The sequence below is a fragment of the Heloderma suspectum genome, chromosome 3 (genome assembly GCF_057233095.1).
Source record: "Heloderma suspectum isolate Gila_16-S chromosome 3, 16-S_ref, whole genome shotgun sequence".
NCBI classification, from domain to species: domain Eukaryota; kingdom Metazoa; phylum Chordata; class Lepidosauria; order Squamata; family Helodermatidae; genus Heloderma; species Heloderma suspectum.
In genome coordinates this window covers 177,518,322-177,533,079 of record NC_139460.1, presented here as the reverse complement: position 1 = coordinate 177,533,079, position 14,758 = coordinate 177,518,322, and positions in this window count along the sequence as shown.

Below are 14,758 nucleotides of genomic sequence, written 5' to 3'. Positions count from 1 at the left end.
ACAGGCTGATTACTAGTATTATGCTGTTTCATTTGGGGGGAGGGGTTTAGCAACTTTGAAATATTTGTAAAAAGGTGGGATATAAAGCCTAAAATGAATGAATAAAACAATTAACTACCTGTCCTTTCCCCCATCTCCCACTGCCCAATAACACACTATTGAAGGCTGAAGGCTGTTTGCTGCATATTCTCTTACTCTGCAATATCCCCTCCTGCACTGTACTGGTTTAAAGAAAGAATCCAAGAAAGATTTTCTGGCCAGTTGGATAAGGGCATGCTAGAAAAGGACAAACAGTAGCTTCAGCAGGATGTGAGGTGGTGGGCAGTGAACTATATGGCACCTTAACGTTCATCCCTGTGCATTTATAATCATGTATGTGTGCAGAGAGAAGATGCATCCACCAGAGCACCCACTCAGAGATGTTGATTTGGGGAGGGGGGCTCAAACCTGAAGAATGGCAAGTTGAGCAACTCACATCAACGATAGTTTTTAAAAGGCAACATAGGAATAGTGGCCAGAAAATAGGGACAGTTGGGGCGCATACATTCATTGCACTTCAGTCACTTCATGTGACTGGGTGGCATACTTTAAGAGGTGCTCAGTCCTCGATGGCTTTAGGTGAACTGGACTGAATCTACACACAGCAGTTTTACCATTATCATACTGCAATGATAACCGTTGGTGCACATGACACCAATGGGCACCAACAGTTATCACTGCAGTATGATAACGGTAAACCTGCTATGTGTAGATTCAGTGCTGTTCTTCCTTGGCCTGAGAGCCTGACAGGGTTACTGTGAGGATAAAATGGGTTAGTTAGCCCCATGGATGCTGCCCTGAACTCCTCAGAGGAAGGCATAGAAGATACAAATGCAATAAATAATTCCCTGGAGGGGAGTGCTATGTTTGATGGGAAATCCGATTTAGGAGTACGCAGCTGGGCTGGCGGAAATGGACTTTCCCACCCCTCCCCACGACAGCCCCTCCAACGCCCTGAAAATGCTACACAGAGGGTCAGGGGACCCTGCTGAATAGAGTGAGCTGAGGTTCAGGGGGAAGACCCCTGAAAATCAGTCAGAGGCACCTTCCATGAGTGGAACCTTTCATCTAGGGCAGGCAGATCCTGGATCCAATCCCTGCTTTTGGAGCAGGGAATGCAGGGAATATATCGTTCTTATATTTTGTACTAGAAAATTACATCCGATTGCTATCAAACCCTTCACATATCAGATTCCTCTTTAGTCACAAAGCACATCCTTCTTCTAAAAGAACAAGAAAATTCATTCAGGAAATGCCAAAATATAAAATGAAATGACAGTTTTCAAATGATGGTGTTTTTTCTGCTGTTTCCTGTTGAACATGAGATGAATACAAACTTGGCGTATGAAGAAAAAACTGCTGACTTCACAGTCCATTGTAGAACAAGAACCAACAAAAATAATTGTTGCTGTGTTTGTAGCACTAAGAATCTGGCATTTGTGCCAGGCAGAAACTTAATGCCCAGCTCATGATGAGGACTTCCTACAACGCCTCCTTGAAAGGCATTATCCCCCCCCAACACACACACACACTTTTCCTTCCAAAAAAGGGATGAGTAGGAGTTCCAGGCAAGATATATTTCATGTATATTGATACTACTTTAAAGTCAAACCAGAGTGCCTAAATCATGGGCCTGGAAAAAAAAAATCCTTTGGAGCACCAACAGCTTGCTTACCAGCTGAGCTCACATCACTAAACCCACTCACAAATGTGGCACTTCTGGACCAGGCCTCAGCGTCTCAAAGATGAAAATGGGGTAAAGTCTAAATTCCTATTCAGGATGAAATGACAAGATGGGTAGGGCACTACATGGTTTACTCCGAAAGCTGCTGCTGGGTATAACAAGAGGTCCCCTCAGAAACAAGAAGTTGACCATAGCAGCTGAGGGGCGGATAGAGAACTCCAATGGCAGAGCATAAGCTTTGCATGCAGATTCAATCCTGAGCGTTTCTAGTCAAAAGGATCTGTCGTAGTGGGCCCTGGGACAGAGGGGGAGCTCTCTGCCTGATACTTGGAAGAGCCGCTGCTAATCATAGAAAACAATGCTGGGCTAGAAGGGCAAAGGTCGACTCAGCATAAGGCATGTTCATATTGAGGAAAGAGTAGGTGCACGTACTAATGAATGCTCCCCCCACCCCTCCCCAGATCCTGAGATCCGATCCAAAGAGGCACTTGCCTGCAGGCCCCAGTGCAGGCCCTTAGTTCCCACCCCCGAGTTATACTGGAATCTCTCACTGTTTTCTTCCTGTAAAGAGCAGGGGTGAGCGAGGGGTTGGGGACAAGGCAAGATATTCCACAGCCCAGTGGTGTAAGAGGCCCCTCAGAGCTGATCCAGGAAGAGACTAGTTGCATGCTGTATCCAAGCACGTGTTACAGAGCCCCTAACAGGCCTAGCTCCAGGCTGGAGGGGGACCCTCAGTGGGGCCCGTCCTTTGTCAGTGGGCCTTGGTGGGTTTGCCTGGCAGCACTACGACTGGTCTGAGCAGCACTAAGCAGCTGGGTCTAGCTGCCATTTTAATTTCCTACAGTGTCCCTATTGTAGTGTTGGGCCAGAAATATTTTTATTTTATTACGCCAGGGCACTGGGGCCTCAGCAACTGCCCAAGGGTGCCAGGTGCTGACTCTGGCCTTGAGCTGCCATGTCTTTAGAAAGACAAAGAAAAGAAAAAATCAGCTTGCCAATATGGGGGATAATAATACGGGCTGACCTTACAGGTTTGTTGTTGTGAGGACCATAGCTATGTGAATCATTATACAAGCAGTGTGTGTGTGTGTGGGCGCATGTGTGAAGCAGTTTGGGGAAGGCATCTGGAGTGGACAAACAGTAGGTGGGGGGGAAAGTGAAGTATCCCTCACCCGTGCCACCTCCCAGTCTGAATTCCTCTCTCCTGAGGCTGCTTTTTTTAAAAAATATTTATTGATTATTTAATTATTACATTTCTATACCGCCCAATAGCCGAAGCTCTTATATATAAGCACAATTCCATGTAACATGTATTTATTCCCTTAGGGCATTTTCACAAGTGATACTTAAAGTGCATTTGAGCCTGTGTGCAATGTTACAATGCATGAACAGCCATTTTAATTTATGCAATATTTTCTTAAAACGTGGTAGAAATAAAAGGCACTTTCTGAGTCCTTCTTAAAGACCTCTCAGATCTTTGGGGATCCATATGTTTTATTAAATACATATGTATGTCACCCTCTAGTTTAACAAACAAACAAACCAGGGCAGCTCCCAGAAGTCATAAAGACTGTATTAGATAAAAACAATATATATTAAGAATGGCAGGACAGTACAAAACCTGAACAGTTATAAAACCCAGCAGCAACCAATACAAATAATCAGATTAAAACCATCTGGCATGCTGGAAAGCTTGGGCAAATACAGCCTTAACGCCACCTCTAGGCATACTCGGGTAGCTGCCAGGGCCCCATTTTAAAAACTTTAAAAAAATTATAAAGGTAAAAAAGGTGTCCCCAACCAGTCGTGTCCGACTCTAGGGTGCAGTGCTCATCCCCGTTTCTAAGCCGAAGAGCCAGCGCTGTCCGAAGACGCTTCCGTGGTCATGTGGCTGGCATGACTGAACACCGAGGTGCACGGAACGCTGTTACCTTTCCCGCCGAGGCGGTACCTGTTTATCTACTTGCAATTTCTTGCTTTCGAAGTGCTAGGTTGGCAGACGCTGGGACTGAAGACGGGAGCTCACTCCGTCACGCAGCACTCGGGTCTCGAACTGCTGACCTGGCGACCTTCCAGTCTGCAGTTCAGCGTCTTAACCACTAAGCCACCGCACTTTGGTGCTAAATAGCTTCAAGCCACCATCTTGGATTTGCATGCAATACCCTTGACATTTGTGTGGAGGGAAATAATATATAGCTATTGCCAAAAAAAAATGGCAGCCATGTTTTTTAGTGGTGACCATCTCTCTCCCCCCTCCCCCAACATGGATGAGTTCATGTTAAGGATATTGTGGGAGAATCCAAGATGACAGCTGGACATAGCCCAGTACCAGAGCATCAGGAAGAAGGTTTAAAACAATGTTGAAAAGGGCAGGTGTTCGGGGTGGAAGGGAGACCTATCAAAAGAAGGGAGGCCATGCAATGGCACTTTGCTATGAGTTCCTTCAACCATGGAGATGGCCTGGGTATATAAAAGGTCTTCAACTTCACTAGAAGGACATCACATTCAGAGGCAAATTAGACTCCGTGGGGATGGCATTTCACATCTGGGAACCCAAAACTGAATAGGTCCTATTTCTGGTCACCATCCATAATTGGGCATGCTCATGTGCAAGAAAATATTTGGCCACCTAATGCGAAGGGAAAACTCTCTGGAAAAGTCCCTGATGCTGGGAAAGACTGAAGGCAAAAGGAGAAGGGGACAGCAGAGGATGAGATGGCTAGATAGCATCACTGATGCAATGAATATGGACTTGAGCACGCTCCGGGAGAGAGTGCAGGACAGGAAGGCCTGGCGTGCTGTGGTCCATGGGGTCACGAAGAGTCGGACATGACTGAACGACTGAACAACAACAACTGGGGAAAGAGAAAGGAATGGTTAGACACTACACCAGAAGCTCCCAGCTGTAATTTGCATGTCCCCTTGAATGCAAGGGCATACATAATATCACCCACACCTTGATATTATTGATCCACACCTTGATCCACACATTGTCAAACCTACTCTGTGGCAGTGATGGCAAGTTTGGGTGCTTCCAGATGGAAGACTCCTAGCACTAACAATAAGAAGTCATTGTGCAGGTGTTCCATCTTTTCTTCCGTAACGTATTTTCTCCATTAAGGAAAAAGATAGAAGAAGCAGTAAGAACACATGGGAGCGTTGTCAGGATCCCCCATGAATGTCTGTGAATGAGGCAGAGTAATGGCTCCATAAAAGCATTGTCTGGAAGCACCCTAAAGAAACAATAACTCTCTGCCGCCATTGCCTCCTCAGAGTGAGCAGAGCTTTTCTGGGTTATTTCAGGGCCTGCTACAATTTGGCCTTCACAGAGATGTGGAGGAACTCTCAGAGGGTCACTGTGGCATGTTTGCTAAATACTTTGAGGGCAAAGTTGCTCACAGGTGCAGGGCAATCTGGCATAATAGCAAGAACACCGTCTACTCCTGTGGGCTGGATTTCATTTGTTGTGGCCTTACAAAAGGTGCTTGGTGGGGTCCAGCTGACCACATGCCTGTTTGCCCCTTGCCTTAGTTGCCCTAACTGATGACTTATGCACAGAGAGGGACAGCAAGAGTGTGACACTGCTAGCTAATTCTCTTTGACTGCTCAGTGGCTTTCAATACCATCACCATGATAGCCTTCTGAATGCAACTGGGAACTCTGGTTCAGAGTTGGGAGCTGGAGGAAGGGTATTTCGATGGCACCATTTCAACCGAGAGAGCCAATTCCAAAAGGTAGGTCTGAGTCACTCTTGCTTGAACCCATCTGCAGGGTTCTGTCTTGTCCTCATGTGATTTAACATCTACATAAATCTGCAGAGGGAGGTCATTCAAGGATTTGGAATTAGTGGGCAAGGTCCTTGAGCGGGTGGTGGCCAACCAGCTCCAAGCACTCTTGGATGAGACTGATTATCTGGATCTATTTCAGTTAGGGTTCAGGCCGGGTTTTGGCATGGAAACAGCCTTGGTCATCCTATATGATGACCGAAGTCAGGAGAGAGACAGGGGGAGTGTGACCCTGTTAGCCCTGGATCTCTCGGCAGCTTTTGATACCACTGACCATGGTACCCTTTTGGGGTGACTGTCTGAGCTGGTGGGGGGGGGGACAGCATTATAGTGGTTCCACTCCTACTTGGTTGACCACCTCCAGAAGGTGGTGATTGGAGAATATTGGTCGGCCCTGTGGATTCTCCAGCATGGGGTTGCTAGCAGTTGGTTTTGTCCCCCATGCTATTCAGCATCTACATGAAACTGCTGGGTGGGGTCATCTGGAGTATTAGAGTGTGTTGTCATCAGTATGCTGATGACATGCAGCTCTACTCCTCCTTTTTATCTTCATCAGGCTGTGGGTGTGCTAGATCGGTGCCTGGCTGTGACAATGGCCTGGATGAGGGCTAATAAATTGAAGCTCAATCCAGACAAGACTGAAATGCTGTTAGTGGGTGGTTCTTCTGACTGGATGGAGGGTGCTCAATCTGTTCTGGATGGGATTGCAGTCCCCTTGAAGGAGCAAGTTTGTAGCTTGGGGGTTCTCCTGGAGCCATCTCTGTCACTTGAGGCTCCAGTGGCCTCAGTGGCATGGAGTGCCTTCTACCAGCTTTGGCTGGTGGCCCAGCTATGCCCCTATTTGGACAGGAATAACCTGGTTTCAGTAATCTATGGTCTGGTAACCTCCAAGTTAGATTGCTGCAATGCACTCTATGTGGGGCTGCCCTTGAAGACTGTTCAGAAGCTGCATCTTGTGCAAAATGCGACAGCCAGATTACTAACTGGGACCAGACAGTCTGAGCATATAACACCAGTTCTGGCCTGCTTGCATTGCCTATCTGAATGTTTCCAAGCTGGATTCAAGGTGCTGGTTTTTACCTATAAAGCCTTACATGGCTCAGGACTGGAATACCTGACAGAGTGCCTCTCCCAACCAGAACCTACCCGGACACTACGATTAATATCGGAGGCATTCCTCTGAGTGCCATTTCCAAGGGAGGCTCAGAAGGTGGCAACAAGGGAGAGGGCTTTCTCAGTGGTGGCCCCCTGATTATGGAATGATCTCCCACACTATCATCTTTTTGGCGCCAGGTTAAGACTGCCCCCTACTCCCAGGCATTTAATGTAGCATAATCAAATAGCAGCCTGGCAAAGAATCATACACCCCTTCAGCAGGGTAATAAAGGCAAGATCGGCTTGCCAACTAGAATCTTCTATTTCAGGTTGCTGTGGTTTTCAGGAGAGGGGCAATGTTTATGGTAAGTTGGAGTATTAATGTGAAGAAATGTCTTTAAAACTTCATGGAAGGAAAGTTTCTGGTGGGATTTGGAGTGAGGAAATGCCAGGCAGAGAAAGAGTTAATCACTCCTCCCCCTGATATTCTTCACTCCCTCTTGCCCCCACCAGAAGCCCTTTTCCTCATCTAAACAGGCCTTCAGGCTACTGTTACATGTATTTGCATGTAATGTGTAGTTTGAGCCTTAAGAAAACACATTGTGACTGTATTTACTTTCTAGTTCTCAACAGAACACCAGGGCTCTGTCTCTCCTCTTGGCCTGCAGCCAGTAAAGGGTGTTGTTTAACTCTGCCATCTCTTTGCTTGACAAAGGACAAATTATCTAAGCAAGAGGTGAATGGTCGAGCTGCAAACCGCTTGGGAGTGGGAGGTGTTTGAGCAGACTTAACATCTTCCATTACATTAGACTGACCAAACTCAGTTCATGCAGCCAGTGCCTCCCCCCTTTACAAACAGGTGCAGCCTCTCCCCTTTAAACACGCACCTGCACACAACTGTGTGAGACCATTTGTGCAAACTGGGCTGTAAGCAGATGCAGCCACACTAATTCAGCATCTCAAAAAAGTGCCGCCACGGGACCACAAAACTGCTGCTGGATGAATCTCCCTGCACAGAGCAATTCACACAAGATTTCCTCACGTGATCACAGGCATGAATGAGGATGAGCGGGAGCTGCAGTTGCTCACCTCTATAAGTTGCCCTTAGTTTCCTTTGAAATACCTAGCTGAACTTGCGAATCAGTTTGTTTGTAATCCATGGTCATTGGAGAGGATCAAAGTGCTATGCTAAAGAAAATGAGCCATATTTGCCATATTATTATTATTATTATTTGCCATATTTTGGGAGAAAGAGCGCAGGTGTGACTGGATTTGCAGAGTTTGGGCAGTGTCCTCCTGCATTAAGTTGCAATGATATCATGAGCCTGTGGCTTATAAGTGATATTAGACTTTCATTGATGGTAACACACACACACACACACACACACACACACACTTACTTACTTATATGTGGGGTGGAGGAGGGAAATAGGCATTAACAAAATGTATTGACACTTTTGTGATGCCCCATTCTGGAATTAGTGACAACACGAGGGAAAGAGAAGCCTGTACTTATGGTCCCTTTCTGAGCTATCCAAATTTTCAAGTACATTTGCTGAATAAACCTGATTCAAGCTGTGGTTATTTTAGCATATGATCACTCCTATTTTTAGCTAGATTTATCTGTCAGCAGTGTGAACTTTCTTCCCACTATTCAAAAATGTACCAGGCAGTCTGACAAATTTGTCCATTTACTGGTAACCCCAACCTGCCTATTAGTGAGCACATGCATTTCCAGTATATACACCTGAGTCAGCACATTTCAATCTTGCTTTTCCTTAGAAACAGCCACTTCAGTTTTAAGTTCATTTAAATTTCTCTGAGCAGATTAGGAGCCAGATCCTGATAGTCTTAATCATACACTGGGCCAGTAGTGTAGTGGCAAATTCAGAAGCGCAAGGTCCCTTTGTGACAGTCACAGCCATGCCCCTTTCTAAGATTGTACAACCTTGTAAAGTTTACAGCCTGCAACTGGGATCCAAAAACAGTGCAGCTGAGACTGAGGCAGGGGGTATTTCAATTGGACATCTGAGAAAAAATGCACGGGTGTTAATCTTTTTCACCCACTCATTCATTCACTCACTCACTCGCTCAAACACAAACATTTTAGGTTTTCAAAATATGATACTCTATGGAAGCTTCACCCTCTCAGCTCAGCCCTCATGGACAGATCCCTTCGCATTTAAACAGCCCCCTTGCACACTCCCTTAGCGCCCCAACATTACCCATTGGCTTTCCCTAAGCTCCTTCATTATATCTCTCCCATCCCGCAACAGAAACGTCCACACACCTAGCTGGATTGAAACACACACACACACACACACACCTTCTTTCTCCTCTCCGCCCAACTGGTTTTTTCCTGTTTCCCTTCCCTCCACCAGGGTTTGTTTGCCCAGGTAACACGCCAACCTTGTACCAAAAAGTGTAGCTGACAGAGCAGGTTGCATTTGGCAGTTCTGCTTACTGTAGAAATTACTGTTCAAGAATTAACAGTGTGATCCAATGGGTCTTTATTTCGAATTAAATTTACAGAGATCTTGGGAAGGCAGCTAAGGCTGCAGTTGGCAGCCTGCAACTGGCCATTGAACATAGTGGGACTGACTTCTGAGTAAACATGCATAGGATTGAGTGATAAATCCTAAAAACTGGCACAAACCAGCCACCTGCCCTGCCCCATAAGTAAATAATGATGGCAGCACCCCCGCCCCTCTCCTGCTGCTGCTGTGGCCAGCAGCAGCAGCAGCCCTGAACGGGTGGCTGGAGTTGCAGGAGGCGAGGGCAGCGCCAGGCGCGCAGGCACAGAGCAGGGATGGGAGGAGAAGCGAAGAGCTGAGGAGGAGAATGGGAGGGGGGGAGAGGAGGCTGCAGAGCTCCCTCAGGCTCCCTCTCTCGCTCGCTCCCTTTGTCTGGCCGGCTCTGCGGAGGAGAGGAGAGGCAGCCAAGAGGCAGCCGCCCGCACTCCCTCTGCTCCCTCCTCCTTCCCGAGCAGACTGCGACCCGGCTGGGGGCTGGCTTCAAAAAAAGTGCCGGAGCAACGCCCCAGCGCAACCCACCACCTCTACACCGCTGCACTGGGCAGAAATTCTATACCTGTGGTGCCCCAGCCAAAATTATAAGTGAGCATAATGTCAAATATGATGCATTCTGTGAGACAGGGTATGTGCACTGCCCAGTCCACCACATAGGTCCACTATTGCTACCTTTCTGTTTTGCACCTAATCAGTACAGGAACTGAAGATGTGTGCCTAGCGCCTAGATCCGGATGCTCAAACTCTGGGAATGGCTGGGAAAGGGAGCAGATACTGTTAGGGGCACCCAGTGTTCCTCTCCCTGCCTGAGTCTCCCCTCTGTCCTCCTCTGCTGTCACTTGACTCACTTCCTAGCGGAGCTCATGCCTGTGTGCCTCGTAATCCGTGCTTGTGCTCTTTGGGCTGCAGAAGAATGGAGTGAATGGGTTAGGGCAGTGTTTCCCCCTTGCTGCCTTTTCCTACTGCTGTCACTTGCCTCACCCAGGACTTGTGTTGCTCCACTTGGCAGTCTAGGTTGGCAGTCAGATAGAGAAAGAGCAACAAGGCCAGCTCAAACCTTGAATAGACCAAGTGACTGCATAAGAGACAGCTGGAGCCATTTTGCTGCCTGAGGCAAAGAAAAAGATGGCACTCCTCCCTTCATCCCCTTCCACATTCAGAAACCTACCAGACCGGCAGTTGAACCTTACTTCAACACTGGCAGTGGGGCAGCTTCCGCTACTGCACCGTAAGGTAGCAGGCTAGCTTAGGGGGTTCTGGGTAGGCTTTATGTGGGCACACATCTCAGTCCTCCAATACCTCGCTCTGCCCTGTCTTGTACCCACAGCAAACATCACCTGAGGCAGACGCCTCACTCTGCCAAATGGTAGGGCTGGTCCTGCAGTGGACAGTGGAGCAGAGGGGGAAACACTGCCCAAACTAATCTGGTCCCCCCTGCAGCCACATTTGTGTTTCCTCCAAGGCTAACTACTGGTTAACAAGCAGAGCCCTGCTGGATTAGACCAACAGACCATCTAGTGCTGCATGCATCCCATTTGCTACAATAGCCAGCCTGTCAAGGTTCCCCTTATGACCTGGACTCCCTGAGCAACCCCTTAAGGATCTCTTGTGTCCTTAAGTGTCCCATGTTCCTTCTTTTAAACTTCCCCTTCCTAGTAACATGGTGTTTAACTTGTAGATGTGGGATGACTGACACTCTAGACACAGGGTTTAACCACGACAGTTTACTAGTAGATTTAAAACAAACAAATTACAAGTAAAGGTATTTACAGAATAGAGCTGAGTGATAGAAAAGGCATTAAAAGAAAAGAAAATTTGCAAAATGCAAGTTTTGCAAAGGCCTAGCTAAGGCCAGCTAAGGCCTAGCTGGCCTTAGACTTTTCTAGGCTGCTTCTTCCTTCTCACTCTTCAAACTCTGCTCTCATTTCAGGCTCTAGGTGTCTCTGTCTTGTTCTGGTTGCAGCTTGGTCTTTTTGACTCTTACTGGCGCTCTCCCTCTCTTTTATATTCTCAAAATGGAAGGCACTGGTTCAAACCTGAAGAAATGAAACTTAAGTGGAGATTTGAAACTGACACTTAACTGGATAAATGAAACTATTCCTCTCAGGGTTACCCCCTCCCAACAGAAAATCCTAGGCCTCCAAGCCTGACCTTTTCCACCTTTGCCTCTTTAGGCCTCAAAGTTCCCATAGGGCTGCTTCACACAATTGCAGTGAGGGAAATAAGCCACAGTGGCTTATTTTTCCCCCCACACATGCTGGTTGGATTTGCCTACTTACCCATGCTGGTGTGGCTTACCATGCTGTCCAAACCTGGATGGCATGGCTTGTTGGGATGGGGGGCAGCAACCCTCAAATAACCCAATAACAGCCCTTGTTAACCACGCTGTGGTCATGTGAACCAGGTCATAGAGTGTCTCTGAACATGGAGGTTCCATTTAGCTATGATGACTAATAGCCACACAAAATAGATTTGTGTTCTATTAATTTCTAACCCTTTTTGGGGGGGAAATTCTAGGCCTTTAAATGGCCGTGCTCCCCCGGGCCACATATGATGCTGACTCAGGGGTCTGAGGCTTATAAGATATGTTTCAATTGAAACGTAAGATATGAAGGTGTATTGATAGATTAGTGGAGTTTACAAGTGTTTTCGTATGACGATTGTGGGTATTTTCAGTTGTGGGCCATATTTCAAGTATGAGATAATCATTAGTAAATTTAGACTCAGCTATGATGATGCTTTCTTTAGATGAATGAACAATTGCAATCCTGAGTAGCACAAAACAGACCTAACTACTTTCTGCTAATAAACCTTATTGCATGCCTCATTTCAGCTTACAAGCTAGAGCTCCCACTGGCAGTGTGATAAATACAGGGTTAACATACTTGCTTCACATTAGAGACCTCTGTTTATGCCCTTGGAAACATTCAAGAGAAAAGTGAAATGTCTTGAGCGACTGCTTATATACGGAGTGTCAACGCTTATCAGAGTTCTTCATCCATTACCGCAGCATGAGATGCTGGCATTTATCAAGCTGGCCTAACAAACTCCAGGACCATATTGGAACATTCTTTTGAGAAGAATCCTGGTAAGAAACACGTTTTACATTTTCACCGACCTAATAAAGCCATTACTGGGTTGGAGAACAGGGAGAAGTCCTCTTAGATGACCATGTTATCCACCACTCACTTTGACACAACTCACTTCTATTAAATTTCTGTCCACTCTGCTGTCTTCATTGTATTTCCATAAACATTTTGTTTTTTAAAAAATAGCCCACCCATCATCACAGCATATTGTGAAGTAAGACCCCCCTCTTACCCTATGATTCCCAACTTTCAGCTCAGAGAAACCAGAATTTGTAATCTAGATCAGTTAAAGCCTTAAATTAACCTTTTAATGAGGCCTGAATGGAAAAGCTGCAGCATTTTTCTTAGTATCCATATGTGAATGGTAAATAATAGTGAAGCTGTCTGACTCCTTCTGGAATAGCTCAGTTGGCCATGAGCGTAGCTGCATGACAGACCAAGGAACAACACATATCTCTTGTACTATTGGTGCAGGCAGCTGGGAAGGGGCTGCTAAAGGGGTGTTTCTAGGAGTGCTTCAAAAAACGTTATTTGCATCCAAGTCAAAACAAATAAGAGTTTGCATTCTAAACCAATTACTCCAAAGAACCACAGCTTGAGAACATCTCAAAGCCACTAAACTGCAATTTGAGCTACAGAATGTCATGTTTTATGGTGTCCCTGGACAAGTGGGAGTGTGGCCTGTGGAGAGCAGAAGGAGAGGGAAGGAGAGAGAGCACAACTGTGGTTTGTTGAAACAAGCCAACTTCATAAGCAGGGCCAGTGCAAAACTTGCAACCTGAGGCGGGAGGATGCACCGCTGCCTTCGATTCCCCCCCCCCCAGCTGCTGCTGCCACTACCTTCCTCCTCTACTCCCCCGACTGCTGCCACCATTCTCCTGTTTCCCGCCACTGCCACTGCCGCGATTGTCACCACTGCTTGACCTCCCCTCAATGCCTCTCTGTGAGGTGTCCTTCCTCATAGCAAGCCACGGACAGCGAAGTGAGTGACCCTGCAGACTGCCTGTCCTGCTGCGGCAGCACTGGCACTCTCCAAGGCCTCGCCATGAGGACGAAGGGGCGTTTTGGCCCAGCTGGCTCTCTGGAGAGCTGTGCTGGCCACTTTGCAGAGAGCTAGGGACTGGGTGGGCAGCCTCCCAGAGAGCTGTGCCAACTGGCCTCTTGGTGCCCCAGCAGGAGGATCAATGCGCACAGCACTTTGGAGCACCAGGCTCTGGAGAGCTACACCAGCACTCGCTCTTGCTGCAGTGTTTGCCACAGCAAGAGGCGAGGCTGGCACAGCTGCTGGTGGGTTCCTGCTTGACAGCTGGTTGGCCACGGTGTGCACAGAAGGCTGGCCTGGACTAGAGGGGCCTTGGTCTGATCCAGCAGTGCTCTTCTTCGCTGTCTCCAGCAGCTGCCAGACCACCTTTTGCTTTACTCTGCGGTGCTCAGAATAAGGCATGCAGGGGAGGGGTGGCAGCAGCTGCTCTGGCGAACTGCGCTAGCTTTTCTCCTGCTGAGGAGGCAGGACAGTGGCCAACGGGGCTCTCTGGAGTGGCTGCCCACACCCAATGCCTCACTGTGAGAGGTTCCCAGAGAGAGACACAGGGCAGTGGGTGCAAGTCTCTCCCCCCAGTGGAGAGGTGTGCAGCCCTCCCGGTGGTGGTGGTGAGCATGTGATCTGCTGCCCTTCTGGATACACCGCCTGAAGTGGAGAATTCCCATGGTTTGAAGTTGCCTTGCTTCAAATGAACCGTAGTTAAGACCAGACTGTCCCAACTTGGTGCCCCCCAGATGTGTTAGATTACAACTCCCACCATCCCCAGACAGTATGACTCTTGACACATCTGGAGGGCACCAGGTTGGGGAAGGCTGCTTAAGATTAACCACTGTCTGGACAACACTAGAAGCTGCACTTAAACTGACATGAAGGCAAAGGCTCCTGAACTCAGCAGCCATGCAGAAGGAGAAGAGGGGAGGAGGGGTGAGGCTGAACTGATTCCCATCATGACAAGCCATGATTTATTGTGATATTAATGTAGCCAGTATTTCAGAGGTGGCATCAGCTTGTGCCTGGTGCCAATAATTTCCTGTCCCCACTGAAAATTCTTCACTTGATCGTATCTGACAAGTGTATTTGCCATCTCTGTAACCACATCACAGGCACTGCACATGTTTCAAAGCCTTTGCTGGACTGACTGGACATGCAATGCTGACATTGACCTGTTTCACACACAATGACCAGCCATGGGTTGAAACTCTGTGTTGTTTCTCCCTCAACAAACCAGAGTGTGCGTTTGCACATCATGCCTAACAACGTAGGAACAACCTAGTTCCGTGGTTATTTGCTAAACGAGATGCAAAGCAGAAGCAGCGAGCAGGCAGGAGGGAGTGCACTCACTTGTGCGTGGCTCCAAAAACGCATGGGTTACGCAACCCATTGGTTGTCGTTACATGCAAACCGGGCCATTGCCTTTTACATCTTTTGTTCCTAAAGTGTTAAAATGCTGTCCCAAAAGTACAACTGAGAACAATAAGTTGTTTCACATGCTCCTC